Here is a 15,246-nt window from a genome sequence, read left to right on the forward strand (position 1 = left end):
ACCTCTCTTGGATCTTAGGAATATTGGGAAATGACTATCATAGTAAGACTCATATTTGCCTACTGACTCTATTAACCCTCTAATTTTTCCTACTTATTAAATCATTAAAACATGGCAATTCAGACAACTCCTGTTTGTCTAGGCACAAGGAAGCTGTTTGCACATTATTGGATTAATAGTAAAATAATGCCTTTCAGCTATTTTAATTTTGAAATTCAATTTTAATAGAGGGAAATAGGGAGAGACATATGGATCCATCTCACAAAGTAGTTTTATATTCATTTTAAATCGGTGTGGTAAAGATAATTACAACTTTTCAGAGCATTGTGGTACTGTTTAGTTACTAGAGATTCACGATTCAGTGTGTGTTCTTCTTTTGTTGTTTTCATCTACATGACTTCAACTGAATTTATCATAGCTTTCAAACATTGAAAATTGATATGTAGATCATCCAGTAAATCACATACCAAAATATGTATGCCAGGTTTTTCTACTCAAATATTTTGACTACAGAATCTATTTATGAACAGATTCAATTAACTTGCTGAACTACTACCCTGAGAAACACCCCTTGGGGGAACACAAATTTAGCATAACTTTCTCTTTTATTCAAAACTGGCCTTAATACCAACAATTTCATTTCTGTCAGTAATATCAGCCTTCCACTTATGCAAGGTTGAATCTTTATGTTATTGTTGTGGAACTAAAGCAGAGAGACTAGATATTATCATCAAAACTCCATAGACTATGTTTCCTAATTCCATCAAGTCATTTTTGTAGAATTCGAACATATATACAAAAATCATAAAAGAAATTTTTAAAAAGATTTTATTTATTTATTCATGAGAGACACACAGAGAGAGGCAGAGACACAGGCAGAGGGAGAAGCAGGCTCCCTGCAGGGCTCTTTGCCCTGGGCCAAAGGCAGACGCTAAACCACTGAGCCACCCAGGCATCCCAGCAAAAAAAATTTTAAAGATTTTATTTATTTATTCATGAGAGACACACAGAGAGAGAGAGACAGAGAGAGAGAGAGGCAGAGACACAGGCAGAGACAGAAGCAGGGAGCCCGACATGGGGCTCGATCCTGGGTCTCCAGGATTACACCCTGGGCTGAAGGTGGCACTAAACCGCTGAACCACCCAGGCTGCCCAGAAAATTTTTTTTTTTTTTTTAAAGAGAGAGAACACAAAGGATGTTGAGGGAGGGAAGAGGAAGAGAGACTCTGAAGCAGGCTCCACATGCAGCTCAGAACCCCATGTAGGGCTTGGTCTTGTGACCATGAGATCATAACCTGAGCTGAGACCAAGAGTCAGATGCTTAACTGACTGCACTGCCCAGGTGCCCTAACATCATTTTTCTTTTATTTTTTAAAAATAATTTATTTACTTATTTGAGGGAGAGGGATTTGGAGCGGGGCTGTGGGCAGGGGTAGAGGGAAAGGGAGAAGCAGATTCCCAACAGGCAGGGAGACCAATGTGGGGCTCAATCCCAGAACCCTGGGATCATGTCTTAAGCCAAAGGCAGACACTTAAGCAACTGAGCCACCCAGGCGCCCCCATTTTTCTTTTGTTAGGGGCAGGGTAAGAGGTATCACACCCGGGATGCCTGGGTTGTTCAGTGGGTTAAGCTCTGACTCTTGATTTTAGCTCAGCTCATGATCTCACGGTTGTGAAACTGAGCCCTGCAATGGGCCCCATGTTCAGTGTGGAGTCTGCTTGTCCCTCTTCCTCTGCTCCTCCCTCATCCACGCATGCTCTCACCTCTCTTTCTCATTCTCTCAAATAAATAAATAAATAAATAATAAATAAATATCTTAAAAAAAAAAGGAAAAGATATATTCAGTACACAGTGCTAATTCTAGGGGCAAAATTACCTATCATTAGTTTTTGAGACAACCTACTAAGAGGATTAATGTGTATAGTGCATCTCCAAGAAGCGAACAACATAAAAGATAATCAATATCAACAAGCTGTATGCTGTGGGGTATGTCAGCTAAGAAATTGGTATGCATAATTATAAGAATTTATTCAACACTGCTTAAGGCACAGAAACCTTAGCTAATAAATACAAAGAATGAGGATCACACAGAACAGTTTCTCTATTTTGAAGTTTTAGTTTATACCACCACTTAGATCAGATATGTCTTCCTTAATTCTATGCTTGCCAAATTCACATCTGAGTATAAATTGATTTCCCATGGATTTGGGTTTTGGGCTGGAGCCCAGAGCAAGGACAAGTTTACATACCCTCTTCATAGTTTTTCTTCCATTGTAGCTATTTTGTTTTTCTTTTTCTGAATCTTACATTGATCTCCCGATTTTATTTTTCAGGGCCTGATCTCTTTACGTCTTGATATTTCAAAACTATGAGTAGATTCCATAAGGTGCTGATCTTACCAGCATGGCTTAGGCTCAGATTGAGGCTACCTTCCAACTTTACCAAGGCTACTACGTCACGTCAACTATTTGAGGTTTTCTTTTGATACTTGAAATGGTCAAACTGTTGCATTCTACACATATTTCCCTTTGCCCTCCCTAAAAAGCATTAGAGACTAACCAACCAACAACAGAAAACCAGCCAGTTATTGTTAGCTCCTTAGACTTTCATTCTGTTATTGGTTTCTGTTGTGGTATAACAAGTTACCCCAAAACCCAGTTGCTTAAAAGAACAAACAGTTGCTAGCTCACGTAATTTTCAAGCGTCGGGAATCTGGGAGTAGCTTAGCCAGTCGGTTTTGGTTCAGAGCCACTTATGAGGTTGTAGTCGGAGTATCGGCAAGAGCTGAAGTCATCTGCAGGCTTGGCTGGGGTTGAAGAACTTGTTTCAAGAAGGTTCAGTCACATGGCTGTGCTATAGAGGCTTCACTTTCTAGCTGGACGTTGGTTGGAAACCTCAACTCCTCCCCACGTGGGCCCTCCAGAGAAGGACTCCTGACGTGCCAGCTAACTTCCCCAAGAAACCAAGCGAGGAGGAATCCACAATACATTCTTATGGTGTCGTCTCAGAAGTGCCCCACCATCCCTTCCACTTTATTCTACTGGTTGGAATACACCCAAAGAGTCATTGCACCCAGCTGACAGAGTGAGAGGGGAATTAGGCTCCACCTATTAAAAGGAGGATACTGAAGAATTCGTGTGCACGTTTTAAAACCACTTTACCTTCTAATATCTGCGGTGTTACAACAGGTCAGATGACACCTTCTGACACCCGCAGGGCTACAACAGATCCCTGCAGATGGTCCTGACCCTACGATTTTCTTTCTTTAAATCCAGATGGCAGAGAGTAACTGAATTATCTTCTAGGGGTTACCTTTCCTCATGTTACTTCACTGCTCAAGGACTTAAAGAAGTTTCCTGTAGCTTCAGGTTGACTTCAGATTGACTTCAGGTTGACTCCTCTGTCTACTTCTGATGCTGCCCATGACCTTCTCCTGTATGATGAAGGCTGACTTTCAATATGGACTGAATCTTGTCATAAAAATCTCACTTCTGATGGAAGCATTCTAGCCACCAGATGGGAGATCGCCTCAGGACACTGCAAAGACCAGGCTCGGCTTTTACCTTCCTTCTCAGCCCCCCCTTCCATCCCAACACCCACTCAGATCCTCTAACTCTTCCAGACTCAGCTGAAGTCCCCATCTTCTCGAAGACCTCCCATACCTCTTTCTTCTGAGACCAAAGTGCCATTACGCCTGAAGTCGCTCATGTCCTCAAAGGGCTTCGGTGATGGTTGTGTTGTTCCCTCCAACGAGATCACGAGCTTCACAAAGAGAGAACCTATTTTGTGCACTTTTAGGTTTTCATAGCTCCTTACACAATTTAGGAAATATATGAGGTTATCAACAAACGCTTGCTTTTTAAATTTCTCTTGAACAGGAGATTGAGGAGTGTTTTCTATATACTTTATGTAGAAATAAACGGAAATATAGAAACAAGAAAAAAGGAATCCTACTTGTTCTCGGGGTATATATTCCTTCTTCTTTTCTTTGTTTAATATAGAAATTTAAGATGTCCAGCCAAAAGTTATCTCATGATTCCAGGCTGAGTTTAAAATTGGGAAATAATTCATAGTAGCAAAGGTTCTATTTGCAAGCATGAAATTCACAATGTTAGTATTCATATTGATGATGATTGAACCCAAATAACTTTTTTGGTCTCACTTTTCTTAAAAATATAGTTATTAACATAAAGAGAACATAAGGAATATATTATTACTTCTAGTTGCTCTGGGCACTTTACATGTAGAACAATTTGATTTTTAAAAAGCATTAATTCTACATTAGTTTTTTTTTTTTTTTCCCCTCAGTTCAAAGGGAATTCTTCTGTGGAGAATGTCTATTTCTCCAGAGCCTTTTAAAGAATATCTTTAAAAGTATTAGTTGCCTGTAGTGTTATTTTTTAGAAAAAAATATTCAATACTGTATTTTATGTTTTCGCTTGTTTCCTTTCAAATTGTTACTCCTTTTTCTAGGTAAGTAGTAATTATAGAAAGAAACCTTTTTTGATATAATTTTGTTTTTTTAAAAACTTTGTATCATGAAATATTAAACTACTTATATGAATTAATGTTTGAATTTAGTAAATTGTAATCCTAGACTATCACCACTGCATTTCTGATATAAAATTGTGTTTTTCATTGTATGTTATCCATTTACTGCATTGGTGAAATAATTTTGCTAATGTTTGTGACATTTACAGTAAGATTTGTAGATAACATTGCAGTGGTTTTAAAAAATTGTGTTTGTTAGATATTTGATTTTATTTAACAAAAACTTATATAGAACTAAGCACCAACAGCCATCCTAAATGCCTCACAAATGTTCATCTAGTGCTCATGACCGACCTATGAAGGAAATGCTATCTGCATCCTCATTTTGCAAATTACAAAATGGAGGCACAAGGAGGGTAAGGAATTTCAGTAAAGTGGGTTAAGGACAGGTTTTGAACCCAAGTGAAACAAGAGAAAGAGGTTTTCTTCTTTCTTTCCATGTACATTTGAAAGACTTAATCTGTGCAATTGCTTGGAGTATGTTTGGAGATAGTAGTTCACTGAGAATTTTATTAAGGCAGTGGACATAGTTGTATTTTTGTAGAAAAAAACTATTTTAGTCAGATTGTCAAAACAGTTTTGTACTTAGAAACAAAGTACCCCCATAATTTTTTTAAATCCCCTACGCCTTTGATTATTACCACATTCCCATTTTTATATATTGTTTGAGCTTTCATCTTATTTTTTTGAGTAGATAGCTAATGATTTAACTAGGATGTAATATTTTCTGCAAAGAATATAGTCCTTTGGTTTATTTATTAGTCTGCTTTTTTCTGTTGGTATATTCATTAATTTCTAGCAGCAAAATCTTAGTGTATCCTAGGAGTCCAGAAGTCCTGATCCTTCTTCTACTTATCTTTTTTTTTTTTTTTTTTTTTTTAATCTGTCTACTTAGGTTATGGCTGCTTTTTGCAAACTTTTCACTGTTTTATCTTTTTCTGGTGCAAATAACTATATGGTGCTCACAGTTAATTGCTGAAAAATTCTTGGTCATATTTACCAAAGAAATTTATCCTATCTCTTGAGAAATCCAAAGAGCCCCCGAATGCACCTTTAATGAACTACACATATATGACACTTATTAATAAGAAATTATAGCAGCTACCATTATCATTGTCCCAAAGCATTTAAAGTATAGCTGATTAACATAGATCTAAATGATTTGTCAGTTACACTTAAAAATACTTACTGTACATTCTAAAATGATTTGTATTTATAAATTTAGGGTAACACTCAGTAAACTTATCCACAAAAGCAGTAAAAAAAAAAAATCATGTTGTCCTAAGACTTTCTTCTGTTTGCTTGCGGTGTCTTTGTATTCATGTGGTGACCTTGAATCAATAACATAAATAAATAAATGTTTAATCCTGAGAGGATTTTGCCTCCCAGCGATGGTTTATAATCTACAATTGGTGCTCATTAATATTTTTAGAGTTGGTGTTTACTATATATGCCTGACTTTCTTCAAGGAAGTTTGGCAAATATTCTATTATAGTCAAAAAATTATTTCAAAGTCAACCTTCCTAAGATTTCTAGAACCATAAGGTCAAGTGTGTCCACAGTCCTAGAAAAAAAGAATTATACCATTTAAATAGCTACTCTAACATATAGAGTGGAAATGAATGGCTTCGGTAGATTTAGATCTACATGCTATTGAATGAACAAGGCCAATAATATAAAAATTGTGAAGTGTGTTCAAATTAGAGCCTCCACTTTCTGCACACATCACAAATCTGATCTTACAAGAGGGTCGTATCTCATAACAGTGGCAGGTTCTCTCTGCATCCTGAGGTTATACGAGATTATCAATCATATAATCAAAGTGTCGATTAATGTCTTTATTCAGGCCCTAAATGGACAGAACCACTTAATTAATTAATTAATTAATTATTTATTTATTTTTAGAACCACTTAACTTTTGACATAAGAGACAGTCCAGAGGTTTTCATCAAATGAATATCACAATCGTGTGCAACCCATTGTTGGGGCCTATCAACTAAAAATCTCCTACATAATTATCACTCGTATAGATTAAAAAAACTGATGTATAAATAAATGAACAACCATTTAGATTGCCATTTAAAATCTGGGAATTCTGGATACATAGGTGATCCTACATAAGTGTAAAAAAATCCTCCTTGTCTGAGAAAGCCAATCAGATACTCACTTCTGAGAGGATGACTGTGTATACATAGCCCTCCACCCCCATATTAATCATTACATAAAACTCATACATAATCAGAGAAATTAAAGAAAGGTTCAAAATTAACATTCCATCTAGCCTCTGTCAAACTCCTTTAGTTTGACCAAGAGGATCCCAACACATTTGGGACTTTAGAGCTCAAAACCAGAACACAATATATGCTCTTAATAAGTCATGAATCTTTAGTTTAGGATATCTGATTACTCTAAGTTGGACTCTGTTTTGTATCTCGGTTAAAAAATATCATCTGATGTTTGAAACAAATTCTGCTGGTATTATGGAGTTCGTTCTGATCCAGTCTCTGCCCCCATCAGCTCGGGGCTGACTTATCTTGTGCCAGGCATGGTCCAAGAATGGCAGGCAGGCCTTGGGACTACTGTTAACCCTAGCTTTGAAGATTTGGTATGGGGTTTAAGTTGGATAAACAGGTCTCTGCCCTGCTCTTTGTTCCTGTGACAGTTGTTAAAATTGTACTTCGTTTTAGAAGCCTGCTTAGAATTCAGGGCAATTTCTCTTTATGGACCCTAACTTACTTTTGCCATCCTCACTCCTGAATCAAGAGCTCTGGTCTTAAATCCTGACCTTTGAATGGAATTCCACTACTTCTGATAGATGCCTTTGGTGGTGCCTGCATGTTCTGGAACTCCTGTGAAGCGGCAGCCTCCAGATACTACACTTCATCTTGGAGCCCCATTTGCAGGAGATTTGCTGAGCCTGAACTCTGTTTCCTTGTCCTACTTAATCTCCTGTCAAAACTCATGGCTGAGTTGATGCCTGGTACTTTTTCCTGCTCTGGTGGGTAGGGCTGAGACAAGGTCAAGACTCTCTCAGCCCAGACTTCCTGTTGGAAGTGATCAAACACACCACCACCCAGATTCTTAAACTATCAAAATATTTACTCACTAGATGTTCATTGCCAGCTATTCACACGGTCACTGTAAAGAGTTGTAGAACGTGTGGAAACAAAACAAAACAGAACGACCTTCTAATTCTTTCCTTTCCAAAGATATTCAAAAAAGCTGTTAGACAAATGAATAGTCATGAAAACACAACTATGAAAAACACTTTCCATGCAGTCAGCTGCAGATGCTGTGAATGCCGTATTTGAGAAAACTTCTTACCTTCTGGGGTACACTGGTAGGAACATCTCAGCAAAAATAATTTCCCACCAGGAGAATAAGCTAGGAGGAGAGCAAGATTGTAGGGGAAGGATATAAGTTGATCATGGGATACAAGGGAGATGCTGGAAATAATTTGAATATTTTGTATGGGAGTTTATTGAGGCTAGGAGTGCATTGAAGAAAAACATCTGCGTCAGCTTAGGAATTAGCCAAAACCACTGTCTCTGGCATTGGACAGACTAGCATTGGAATCCCAGCTCTGTCATTTGGTAGCTGTCTGATATTGGACACATTTCCTAAATTTTCTAAGTCTTTGTTTCCTCCTCTTTGAAGAGGGAATAGCAAACATATCTCATGAATTTGAAAAAAAAAGTTCAGTATGCTAAGGCACCCATTACATGATAGCTATGTGCTACACCGACTAGAAACTACATTTCGAATGTTACAATTAGAAAACTATATTAGAATGCTGGGGATTATTATTTTGCCCTCTGGATCCATTCTTAATTTTCTCCATCTTGCTCTGTGCCTCAAAAGGTAATATTTGTAGGTTGCATAAACGAATTCTCCTATTCTTTAGTTTCCAATTAGCTTAAGGCAAAGAGAGGATTTGAGAGAGAAATTTTAGTATGGAGAAGAGTTAGGTCTGGAGTATTTCACTGGATCTATCTACCTACCTGTCATCTATAAAATATAAAATATAATATAATATTCTATATACATCTTTATCTCTCTGAATAAAAAGAGAGAGAAAGAGAGATGACTATTATTTATACATCTAAAGGAACAGAAGGAACAGAAAATTGAGAGAGTTACTTGTCCACCTATCTATCTCTAGATCTTCCTGTCTAGATTTTATTTAAGGAATTGGCTCACATGACTGTGGGGCCTGGCAAGCCTGAAATCAGTGAGGCAGGTCAGCAGCAGGCTGGAGGCCTTGAGAAGAGTTGGCTTTGCAGTCTTGAGTCTGAAGGGAGTCTGGAGCAGAATTTCTTCAGGTACTTCAACATCTCCTGTTGACAGGACTGACTACATAACTTGTGGGGTGCAGGGGAGACAAAATGTGGGGGACCCAGTTAAAAAAATTATTGAGACTTTCAAGGTGGCAATAGTAGAGCACTACCCCAAGCACAGGGTTTGAAGCCGCGGGGACCTGTGTGACAGTAGGGATGGCAGGCCCAAGAAGCCAGCCCTGCGTGTCCACTTGCCTGAAACCTACCCACATGTGTGAACATCTCCTTATTAAACCTTTTCTCAATTCCCCTATATAAGTGTGTCTGTTTCGCGTGAAGACCCTGATGCACACAACCGGAATGAAAGCAATACCAGGATTTGAGAGTCAAAGCTCAGTGACTGTAGAATTTGTCTATTCATCCAATCTTTTTGATGAGTTTTATTTTCAGAAGAATGCGTTGACTGTGAAATATTCTGAAAAGATCAATGACCCGAATCCATGGAACCTGGAAGCATTCTCGTAAAGAAAGGAGGATTCCTATCTACAGATGGCCAGGGCAACAACTGTGGAAAATGAGCATGAGTTTATTTTGTACTTACTAGATGTCCCCTGCTTTTTGAAAGTTTGAATCATGCTCCTTTGGTTTTACAAAAGTCCTACACTACTACCTGTTTTCAGTAACCAAAAGAAAGCTGAGGACGTTTTTCACTTTTACAATAAAAGTTGAAAAGCAAAAGTCGTGGTGAGCATTTGATCGCCGTGAGCCCTTACGGAGGTAGCGCGCATCCCAAGCAGGGAGGGCGGCAGGACCAGGCTCCCTGCCCTGCTCTATCCTGCGCATCTCAGCAGCTAGGACCATAGCTTTGAACTGTGTTGGGGGATCTGAGCTTTATCTCAATTTATTTCATGTATCTGTTAGCAAGATGTCTTTGAAAGCATCAGAAAATCCTAAAAGAGGTTATTTTAGGGGTCTGGGAAAGCTCAAAAAAATTTCCTTATAAACAAATGGTAATTGCTTCTTTGCTTTATACCACTTGGGCTTAAAAAAAGTTTTCATAGGAATGATCTACTTTCAGATGGCAAGGGGAAATCTGTATTTATTTGTAATCTAAAAATAATATTTCTTTGTCAAACATCCGGACATGATATTAGAGTACTTATTAATACCTTAAATTCCTTAAAAAGTTTTCCATGTGAATTCTAATCACTCACAAGCATTGTTTTTTGTAAATATGATGGCTGCATGTCTTTCTTACCCTTCAGGAACCAGGATCCTGGCAATTCCCGAGTCTTCTGTGTTGTTGTTTTAGGTGGTAAAGTGGCAAAGATACTTGGCAACAGGTTTCATTTGCCTAAGTCTAGTCTATAAAACGTGGCCTCAATGGTGCTTAAAAAACCCCACAACTTTCTTTCAGAGTTGTCATACCAAAAAAGAAGAGTCAAGAGATCGCTGGTAGAATGCTGGAAACCTGGCACAACTGGGGGTCATCCACATCTCAAAGGGGCCAGGCAATCAGAAATCCCCTTCTTAGGACCTCTGGGTTGATGTTAGTAGGACTCCCTTTCTGGAAATTCTGGAATGGCAGCTTTATCTTCTACATGATGACATAGGAATGCTTTTTGTATCTCTCTCTCTCTCATCTGTCTGTCTGTCTCTCTCTCTGCTATTTATTGGCTCTAGAGAATATTATGCCTTAATTTACTTAAAAAAATAATAAGTTGTTTTTCTATATTAACCCAAAGCAAACTGTTTAAGGAAACCTTAATAATAATGGCAATTTGAGTGTTATGTTCATTATTATGCTAATGACCATATACCAATGTTTAAGAACATAGTACTATTTTAATCAACTACAGAGAAGAAAATTACATAAACAACATATTTTTTTTTTCCCGGACATACAATTTTCAGTAGTGGGAAGAATGTTATTCACTTTAAGAATGGCTGATTCCGATGTTTATATAATATGGAAATTGGTGATGACTCAAAAACAAGAAGAGAGAGAGAGAGGATGTATTTTCTATCAATCATATTAAACACCATTCCCCATTTTTTCCAATGTTGGAATAAAATTGAGTCTGTCACTTGTCAAAGAGCCACGCTCGGGTGAACGAATGAATACACTTGGCTGAGCCGTTTGGAGCGCAGGGTGGCTTCTGTGGCAGGAGGAGGAGCAAAGACTGTACACAACGAGTCTAGCAGGCCGAGCGTCTCACAAGAGGTGGCAACTTTGCATTTGTAATTTGTCCCCAAGACATGATAGGAAAATCTGCAGTCCGACAACTCGCTTTTCGAGTCATTGGGATGTTTCCTTCCTGCACTCATTCTGCATCGTGGTAGTTTTTGTGCCATTAGTGTCTACTATGGTATTTTTACAGGTGAAAACAAAGGCAGGGCAACAAAATGGTCACGCAGGTGGGTGGGTTCTTGCCAGAGGAGAAGCTCATCCCGTCAGAACAGCACACTGCGATGCCAGGACCACATCCAAGCCTGGCTGCTCTGACCTCAGGAAAGTATCAACGTTCACCTCTAAGCACCTCTAAGCGCCGCATCCTTTCTTGGACATGGGACACAGGGCCAGAAAGAGAAAATCCACTTGGGGATTGAAAATATGTTCTCTTTTTGGCACTTCCAAATGCGATGTAGCCTTTTTCAAACCTAAACTACTCGTTCTAGGAGTTTCCAATGGCTCCCTGGTCCTCACACTACATATTACCCCCACGTGCCCTAGAAGCAGCTTATTTACACATTTTGGACCCCCATGTGGGCAGATCTCAGCTGCTCCAGAATGTGACACCAAGGGGGATGCATTGATGGCCGTTCTCTCGTGCTGGGTGCCTCTGAGGCTGGGAACATAAAACACACCAGCCCCCAAATCCAGTCGGTGTCAGTCTCCTCTAAGCTGCTGGGGCAGGTGCACTTTCCCGGGCCCGTCTGTCCTGGATAGAATATATCGTGACTGCTCTTCCAGCCCCTCTCCCCACTTTTCACCAACACATGCAGATTTCTGCTATTTGGCTACTTTTGTGACTTGCATTCTTTCTTCTTTAATTTTCCTCCATGGATATATACACCTTATTTCAAAGTATTTCATTCTATGTTTAAATTTCTAAAAAAAAAAAAAAAATCTCAGAATCCATTCTAAATGAATACTTCCTATTTACAATGGAATATTACTCAGCTATTAGAAATGACAAATACCCACCATTTGCTTCAACATGGATGGAACTGGAGGGTATTATGCTGAGTGAAGTAAGTCAGTCGGAGAAGGACAAACATTATATGTTCTCATTCATTTGGGGAATATAAATAATAGTGAAAGGGAATATAAGGGAAGGGAGAAGAAATGTGTGGGAAATATCAGAAAGGGAGACAGAACGTAAAGACTGCTAACTCTGGGAAACGGACTAGGGGTGGTAGAAGGGGAGGAGGGCGGGGGGTGGGAGTGAATGGGTGACGGGCACTGGGGGTTATTCTGTATGTTAGTAAATTGAACACCAATAAAAAATTAAAAAAAAATAAAAAAATAAACTAGCATAACAAAACATTTTTAGAGTCCTGTGTAGTAGATCTCGATTATGTAAAATCATAAAACTTTCATTTGGAAGGTTTTTTGAACATGTAGTCTTAATTTTAAGTGACTGGGTAATATTCTAATATTCATCTCAGCAACAGTTAGACAAACCTTTAAAAGTGGAATCCCTCCATATACTCTACATATCTTATACTTGCATATCTTCTTTTTTTTTAATAAGATTTTTATTTATTTGAGAGAGAGTGAGAATGAGAGGGAGAAGAAGGAGAAGCAGACTCGCCACTGAGCGTGGAGCCTGATGTGGGGCTCAATCCCAGGACCCTGGGATCATGACCTGAGCCAAAGGCAGATGCTCAACTGACTGAGCCACCCAGGGGCCCCAATAGACTTGCATATCTTAGGTATCTTTTAATTCTTCTGCACTGATCAATGGTAGGTCAGCAAGTGTTCCGGGAATCAAAATATATTCACAATCAAGACTGACCTATATTAACTGACCTATAGTGACTATAACCGTTGAACATTTCTCCAGAGATCTACATTATTGTTTATTTGCAGAGATTACAAATACACCAACCAAATATGAGTTTTGATTAATACCACACAGGTTCCCTCCCTGTTTTGCCAGGCTCGAACCACAACTGCTCATCTGTGTTCACTCTGTTAACTTACTTTCATTTATCGGTTCAGCTGATTAATCTCATAATGTTGTTCCATCCTCAGTGTATGTAAAGAGACAGTTACTTCTATCAGGCCACAAATGGTCTCCGATTCATTCATGCTTTTGTAAGATCATTTATGCTTTTCAGATTTACCTGAATATCTCTAATAAGAAATTACTCTCAGTTTACTCCAACTGAGTAAACAATTCCCTTATGCTTCTTAATTTGGTTCTAGAAATATAAGGGACTGTGCTCTTCTTATTAAAATAATAATCACAATGTTTATGTCTGTCATGTAGGGAAACTATAACACATGGAAAAACAGCTCCTGGTAGGATGACTATTTAGCCAAAAGAACGCAATCCCAGAGTTGATAATCAGTCATTTGGCAGGAAGCAGCGAGAAAATGTCGATGTTTTCCTTGACTGGAAAACTCAAGAGCTTGGGAAGAGCTGAATTGGGGGACTGATGGTTTTTCAAGGGTAGAGAATAAAGAGTCCTTCTTCAGGACTGTTTCGATTTGAGAAGGGGACAAACTAAGAGCATAGAATTGAAGTAGTGACTAATTATGCGCTAATTTATCCATCCCATGGAAGGGTATCTTCTGCTCTCAAGGGTTTTGATGTAGTTGGGAAGAATGACGAAACATAGCATGGCAACATGTAGCACTGACTTACAATTGTGAGATTTTCTTCTTCCATAGATGGTAACTGACCCACCGCTATGTGCTAGGGGGGTGCCCCCGGTGCGGCTCAGACCATGCGTGCCCATGACATTCAGAAAGCCCGAGATTGTCGTGGAATGGAATGGTCAAGGAGGCTCACAGCAGAAGCTGCACTGATCTGGGTCTGGATGGATGAAAGGAGCTCAAGGGGTGTAGAGGCAAGCAGTTGGCATGGGCGCACCACGAGGGAAGACAAGGCAGGGGGAAATGTGTGGGACTGAGCGCATCTTTGTCAGGCTGCGGGCTGTGCAAGGAGATGGAGGACACAAGACTGGAGCAGCAGCTGAATGCACTGCATTGTACTTGCCCTCCCAGTACCCATTCCCCCTTTATCCCATAACTGATCTGGCCCTGAAGGGGGGAGGACTTACTCCAGCTCATAAGTAAAGAAAGTCTCTTGGAAAAGCTGAATTCAGAGATAAAAGGTGGGGAGGAGGGGAAGGGGACCTGGGGGGGTGGTATTGGGGGGAGATGGTAAACGATGGCAAAACAAGCTGCTGATCAGTCATATTAAGCCAACTAATGTCCTGGGAGTTTGGTCCTTAGGAAGACGCTATGAATATAAATACAATTTTCATAAATTAAAAATCAGTACGGGATCCTCAGAAGTGGATGGTGGAAAACACTTTCTACCTGAGCCTGCGAGTCCCAGGCAATGCCCTCTTAGATGGTGCTCTTGACGCTGTCTGACCTACCCTTCCCACCTCCAGCTCTACGAAGTCCAAGCAATAATCCTCACGAGACTTACACCGTGGGGGAGATTTGCTTGATTTATTTGCCTCAGAGCAAATAGGAGATGAGTAGAGTAGTAACTGGACTCTGCCTTCTGTTGGAAGAGGAGGAAATGTGTCCTTTGAGCTTTTTTCATCAGCTCCCTTCCCAGGCTGAATCACCTGCTCCTTGCCCCAAGCCGCCGTTGTCCGGGGGGCGGTCAGCACCGTGCACCACAGGTCAACACCAACCTCACCTTTTGATGCCTCCTGCCTCTTTAATTGGTAACTGCTAATGATTATCATAGGTTATGTGCATCTTAGAATCTCTCCTCTGCTTGTCAGTAGGGGAATGTCAGGAGTACGTACGTCATCCTGGGCTTGCCCAGGTAAGTATTAATTTGGGGCTTTGGTTCTCAACCAGGGACAATTTTATTTCCCAAGGGATATTTGGCAATGTCCAGAGACATGACTGGTCATCACACTGGCGAGTGTCCAGTGAGTAGACACAGGAGATGCTAGGAAACATCTTATAATGCCCATGACTGCCACACAAGAAGGAATTATCTAGCCTTTCATGTCAATCACCAAAAACTCTGGTCTAGAGCTGGGGACCCGGCTGGCTTCTTAGGACTGGGAACAATGCAGTCTCAAAGCACCACACATTCCGAAGGGGCTTAGGTTTCATGTCTGCGGTCACTATCAAAAATCTTAATGATTTAATTTTTGGTCTTGTGTTTTATACATGGAGTCCCATGGGACAATGGAGCCTGGGCGCTGAGAC

The 15,246-nt window shown here is 39.7% G+C and overlaps 1 long non-coding RNA gene across 3 annotated transcripts in view; it reads left to right on the forward strand.

The window, feature by feature from the left end:
* LOC111098196 overlaps positions 1-15,246 on the forward strand; it is a 73,339-nt gene that overhangs the window by 17,526 nt on the left and 40,567 nt on the right. Inside the window, exon 4 of one of the 3 annotated variants that reach the window (XR_005367503.1) lies at positions 9,148-9,521. The exons of 1 other annotated variant lie outside the window; for it this stretch is intronic. This is a non-coding gene — a long non-coding RNA (uncharacterized LOC111098196). Of the gene's footprint in view, positions 1-2,333; positions 2,782-9,147; positions 9,522-15,246 lie in introns of those variants that run through there. One more of the 3 variants, XR_005367505.1, reaches the window with a different exon arrangement.

This window comes from Canis lupus, chromosome 12, assembly GCF_011100685.1.
Source record: "Canis lupus familiaris isolate Mischka breed German Shepherd chromosome 12, alternate assembly UU_Cfam_GSD_1.0, whole genome shotgun sequence".
In the NCBI taxonomy this organism is placed as follows: Eukaryota; Metazoa; Chordata; class Mammalia; order Carnivora; family Canidae; genus Canis; species Canis lupus.